We start from the raw sequence: 6,660 nt of genomic DNA, 5'->3' as shown, positions 1-6,660 counted from the left end.
TCGGTGGACCCGGTGTTTTAAGAATCCGAAGTGGTCTGAGCCTAATCGTCCCCAATTACTGAACAATTTATTCACTTATAGGTATTTCTAGGGTAGTTCAAGCAGTGGTATGTTAATAATGCTTTATATGCAGGAGCAATAGAAATTTGCAATGAAATAACAATCTATTCATAACTTCCCCATTCATAAGTGATTTCTACCTTTTTTTTGAGAGGTGGTGGTTTTTGGCAGGTAGATGATGGATGGCCTGAACTCCTACTTCCCCTTTCAGAAACACTTGGTAGCAACCAGCAATCTCTGATTTATTCACAACAGGGTTTGAAATCTTTTTTTCATAGTCCCTTAAACATTCTCTAGTCATATTACTTGATTTTAAAACAAGCTATACAACCAGTAGGCACAAAAGATTAGCTGAGCCTGGCCTGGCCCTCTGTCTCTTCACATTCTCCCCTGAGAATACTTGGGCTCTGACAGACCGGAAGTGAATTCCAGAAGAGTCCTCTTCTGAGCTTGCAACACACAGATTTGCAGCAATTTGGCTTGGCAAAAAGGAAACCTCTATTAAACTCCTCCCTTTTCTAGTTATAAAATTGATAAGATGTCTGGGCTGATTCTTTGAGTGGCAGCAGTGCTGAAGAAAACAGAAGACATGGAGTGGGAGTTTTATCGCTGACTTCACTGGAAGCAGGACTAGGCTGTATGGGGACCTATTCTCAAAACTGATAGACCCACTGAAGTCAATAAGAAATGGTTTGTGGGCTTGGGCCCTAAATCAGACTAAGTCAGTATAGATCAAACAATATCATACAATGTACAGAAGGCATACACATGATTAAATGAAAGGCTGAAGGTCAAACCTTGTCTGGCCCACAAATTAATTATATGCAGTTAATATTTGGTGGATTGGAAGGCCTTGTGGGAGAAATGTGTTGTGCCCCATTCTGTCCTATCTTAAAACCTTTTTTCTGTTTGAGACTCAGGATCATTAAGACAGAACAAGAGGATTTCTTTATAGCTTATGTTATTTGGTGGGCCCTCTACTCATTCTGATGCTTGGGTAGCAAGCTGCTAGGTGCTATGGTACTGCAAATAATGAAAATTAAGTACAATAGACTTAATTATTAATTATACTTAATTACTTATACAAGGCTGTGGAAGTTTTTCTCCGACAAGGCTCTTTGACCTTATCAAAATAATACATGATAATTTTTCACAAATTCAGATTAACTCATTGAGTTTCCATGAAACTGATTTTAAATCAAGATTTTTTTGATGGAAAACTGTTGACCAGTTCTACATAAGAACTCCAGACCAAAATTTACTGCTATCCCTGGGAAGATTATAGAGCTGCTTAGGGGGACTGACGTATCCTGGGCTGTATCATGGTTTCCAGTATTCCCCACAGATTAGAGGAAGTAGTGGAAAACTCATTATAAGCAGGACTCTTTATACTTCGTGGCACAATGGTGTCAGATTCTGTGGTGGTAACCCCTAAATTCCACAACAATGTTGGTTTAGCCGGTCATCATGAAATCTCCTTTGTTCCCAGCCCCCAAAACACAAAGCGAGGCTCAAGCAAAGGCACTAATTGATATAAACGTTGATTTTTCTACCATTATTGTTTACAAGAATGGGTTTTTCATCATGCTCTCTATCTGCTACAGATCCTCATCTCAGCTCCCATGATGTTGTCTTGGAGACCCAGCTCAAAACCGCTTTCTCCCAACATGCCAGGGAAGCGGGGAGCTTGGAGCCTTCTATCGTTTATCTCCCCAGCTCTCAGGCTATGTCTACTCTGCGCACCTTACAGCGGCACAGCTGTGCTGCTACAGCAGTGCCACAGTAAGGTACACAGTGTAACCATTCTTTGTTGGCAGGAGAGCTCTCTTCAGCCCACAAAATAAAACCACCCCCAGTGAGGGGCGGTAGCTTTGTCTCCTGCTGACAAAGCTATGTCCACACCTATGATTTTTGCTTGTAACACTTTTGTCAGTTGGGGTGTGTTTTTTACATCCCCAACCGGCAAAAGTTTTACTGACAAAAGTGCAGTGTAGACATAGCCTTAGCTGCTGCACTGTTCTCCAGAAAAACTAGTTTGCCAGACTACACTCACTTCTGCTTCCTCTGGCTGGGAGTTGGATTCCACTTCTCACTCCCCTGCTGCCTGGCTCCAAGGAACAATGCAAGGAGCATATGCTGTAATCTAATTAACTCCTCCAATTAACTCAGGGTGACAGAGAAAACAAAACATTGGCTTCAGCAAGATGGTTAATACTGTGGCAGGGATGCTGAATTCCATAGCATCTTGGGAAAATTTGAAGTTATCCAGCCACTGAATTGTAGAGTATCAGGCTGTAACTGAGATAAATGGGGCAGGTCACTCCTCTCAGAGCTATTGGTTCTTGCTCTGATCAGATGTAGGCAAATAGACACTGCATTGATTTGTGCTTGGTTCATGTACTTGAAGTTTTTTTCTGTAACCATAAGGGCTGCTAACATACTGTTTTTAAATGAAAGCTGAAAGTCTGGAGCACATTTCTGCAACAAATCTCCCAGCCATGGAATCACAGAATACACAGCGGGCCCTGCCTATAAATTAATTGCCCCAAATCTGTCAAAGGGAGAGGAGCTTGAGACCAAGCTGCAGTAGCAGCCCTTGTCTCATTACCAAGCTTGTGGAAGCCCTGCATAGAAAGAGCTCCAGAAGTTTAGGTGATTGCAGATCCAGAAGAGTAGCTCTTATCTGCAGGAGTTAATGCAATATTATTCCTGTGGGTTTCTAATCAGCACAGTCAATACCCTTTGCGGGGGGTATAGCATAAGCCAGACATGGAGGGAGAGTCAAAGGTAGGATGGCAGCAGGGACTAGTGGAGAGGGGATTTCTACAGAGGTTCATACAGCTGTAAAATTTTCTTATGAAAATAATATGAGTCAGTGGTGCTGGAGAGCCTCATCCCCCACCCCAACTCCCATGCCATTGGACTGCAACTCCCCCCTTAAACCTGCATGATCTGCAGAAATGCCACAAGAAGATATATGCAGAGTTTTCTAGGACATCCCTATAGTCCCCTTGGGTTTTCCAAAATGAAGGTGTACCCAGGCCCTTTTCATCAGGAGCCATTTGTGTGATGTTAATGAGGCATTTGACCGACTGGGGTAACAACAATATCCTAAGGCTTTTTTCTTCCTGGATCGTGAAGGGGATTGTGCTGGTTCAGGTTGGGGGGCCCTGTATTCACACAGTATTGTAATAATCTTTGTACAAAATATGCCTTGTAAGGTATCATTTGAAAACTAAATTACTGGTCAATAATATCATGGTGATTTGCATGTAGCAACATCATGTGTAAAGTTAAGAAATCCCCCCTGTATTATGTTAAAGGCACATGTTCAAACTCATGTACCCCGATTAGGTAGAACTGGTCAAGCAGGTCTGTCTTAAAAAAAGGATGTGTGTTTACCTCAATTTGCATATAAGCTGTATACAGAGGCCTCAGACAGTGAGAAGGGAAAGAAAGAAGACAAAATCTGCATTTCAGCAAACACGGGGAAAAGAAACAGCTTGGCACCTCTTCCTCACCAGACTCCATGTCTCCTTGCTCTCAGCCAGAAAGAACTTTATCTAGGGGTCAGTCTCAGGAACATGCATTTCAAAGGGTGACTGAACTATAAAAGTGGGGCAAAAACACCCCATGTTATTCCTCCTTGTCCATCTCTCTTTTTTCACCGTAGAAGACAAAAGAAACAGACCACTAGAGCTTCTGAGCAGTTTCTGGCCTGAAACTTGGTCTGCAAGGCCACCAAAATCCTGTGGTAAGAATTTCACCTTGAACCAACTCTAGTTTAAGTTTAGAAAGTGTTTTATCTTTATTTTTCATTTCTGACTTTAGTGCCTTGTTATGTGTTCTCATTTAAAATCTATCTCTTTGTATAAACTTGTTTCACTCTTTAATCAAAACTAATCTAGTGTTGTAAACTGTTTGGGAACTCTGTTTAAGGTGGTAAGTTGTTGTATATTGTTCCCCTACAGTGACAATGAACCTGAAGTATCTGAACTATCCAGGAGAGGGTTGCACAGTACAGAACACACATTTCGGGGGGGGGGGGGGGGGGGGCGGGCGGGGGGTGGCGGTGGGGGGGGGGGGGGGGGGGGGGGAGATTCAGGACTGGGAGTGTACTGGGGTCACTGCAAGTAATGACCCAGGCCAGTTGAAGCTGGAGTGTGGCTGGTGTTTGCTGACAGGCTGCTGGGATCAGAGTTGCTGAACCTGCACTGTGACCATACACAGACACTCTGGGTGTGACCTGTGTGCTGACAGGCTGTTTGTGAGTGACCCAGGTGAGAACTACAGTAGCAAGGCATTGTGAGTCATCTGAGGTTGCAGGGCAGGGGTGATGCAGCCCCCCTCACTCGTCTGTATTGTACCCTGGAATGTCATAGGGCTTAATTCTGATGAGCCCACTGATGCTTACACACAAATATAAAAAATTATTTGAGAGAACACAGGGTCATTCTCAGGAATAGCCCCTGATTCCAGTAAGTCCACATCCCCTTTATACACTTGTTGAGGTGGAGTAGTTGCAACCTCAGCTGGGAAGGCCTGGCTAGTGCCTTCTTGTCAATGGAACTTGTCAAAAAGATTTATGCTGGCTTCATCAGGAACAGTGCCGGATTAAGGCATAAATTAACTAAGCTACAGCTTAGGGCCTCACACTATGAGGGGCCTCTAAAAAAGAGGAAAATGACTCCCATTTCAAATTTTATCAAAATCAGTTGATAAATAAAGGAAATATGGGGAAAAGAAGATTGTTTCTAAATATAGACATTTTCATTCAAATATGACAAAAATATACACATCTGGCTACACAAATACCCTTACTCTACCCTTGCCCTTCACTAATCGTTCATTATTGACAGGCGGAAGGCCAGGGCTGAGAAAAAAATGATAATTGCACTTGTAAAATTAGTATTTCTACGAGTAAGTCTGTTATCAGTCTCCTAAGGCAGCATTTTGTTGGCCAGCTGCTACTGGTAAAACTTCTGACCGTGCCTTCATAACTTATTTAAATAAATAAATAAATAAACAATCTCACTGCCGATAAAATTGGGGAAAATGTGAGGTCAGAGACGGCAGTGCTATGATGCAATCCTGCAAAGCTTATACTCCTATGTTAGTGTGTTCTTTCTTCTTTTGATCTGTACATACGTACAATTCTGTATTTTAGTGCACACGCCACTTTCTGCTTCATGCACTATCCATGCTTCACATGATTGAGTTTGTAGGTGATCGTCTTATGGACTTGGGTCAAGTGGACGTTGAGAAAGATAAATTTGTGTTGGCTTCCCTCCGTCAGTTTTGGGAACCTTCACAGTAAATATGAGAGAGTGCTGATGAAAGGATAACTAGAGAGTTTTGAGAGAAGTGAAAGAAGATATACATATATATCAAATTATTCTGAGTACTTGGTGAGTAAGTTATTTCAGACTATGTGCATATATGATTTATAGACTATGAAAGCCTATAATATTCATTATATTTGCTTGAATATAGGTTAGTTATTCTCACTTTCTCAATGCCTGTCTAGAGATTACCAGTGTTTTTTCTGGTAAATTCTTTCTCTTTTGTGCATATAGCTTGTTGTCACTCTGTGTATCCAAGGTGTTTACTCAAGATTAATTAGCGGTCCTGGGGGAGACAGAGGATAGAGAAGCAAACACGAAAAGAGATGTCTGCCTAGAAAAAAGACTGCGTTCTTCTTCGAGTGATTGCTCATATGTATTCCACAGTAGGTGTGCGTGCTCGCCACGTACACCGGTGTCGAAAGTTTTTCCGTTAGCAGTACCCGTAGTGGGGGAGCCCCGCTGCGACCCCTGGAGTGGCGCCTCTATATCACGCTATAAAGGGGGCTGCGCGCTCCCCCCACCCTCAGTTCTTTCTTGCTGCTAGTGAAGGTAATCGGAACTTGTGCTCCAGCTTTGCTGCAGCATTTTCCTTAGTAGTAGTACGATCTTCGACCGTTACTAGTTTCTCCAGTTAGTAGCCTGGCTCGGGGCATGCCCCAAGCCCCAGGCTTCAAGTGGTGCGACTCCTGTTGCAGTTCCATGCCCAGAAGCGATCCACACTCTCCACACTCCGAGTGTCTTCGCTGTTTGGGCGAGGCTCACATAAGGGAGCGCTGTAAAATCTGTAAGTCCTTCAAGCCCCGGACTAAGCGCGAACGTGAGATCTGACTCCGGGCCCTGCTTATGGAGTCGGCATTGGCCCTGATGCCGGTACATCGACCCAACCCGCACCGGGCACCACGTCCTCAGTGCGGAGCGAAGCCCCATCCACTAGTCGGCACTGCCCCCTGCCAAGAAGCAAGGCAAGACCCAGCGGCGCCGAGACAAGGACAGGGGTGAGGCTGGACCCAAGTTGGGCAGCCCACGATCTCCCTGGGGACCCAGACCTCCGACTCGAGTGGAGCGGAGTAGTCCGGCCCCGTCCACGTGTGCCTCTGAATCCCGTCGAAGCGGAGGCAGCTCAGGCAGCGCGCGATATCCTTGTCCTACCGGTACTGGGTGTGCCACCCAAGTCGGGCCCCTGGTCCCGAGGAAAGCCACCAAAGCTGGGCGCCCACCAGCCCTCCCCGGCCAGGTCAGCGGTTGAGGTCCCTGC

Source organism: Trachemys scripta, chromosome 2, assembly GCF_013100865.1.
Source record: "Trachemys scripta elegans isolate TJP31775 chromosome 2, CAS_Tse_1.0, whole genome shotgun sequence".
In the NCBI taxonomy this organism is placed as follows: domain Eukaryota; kingdom Metazoa; phylum Chordata; order Testudines; family Emydidae; genus Trachemys; species Trachemys scripta.
The sequence above is the reverse complement of the archived record's forward strand: the minus strand, read 5'-3'. Positions refer to the sequence as shown.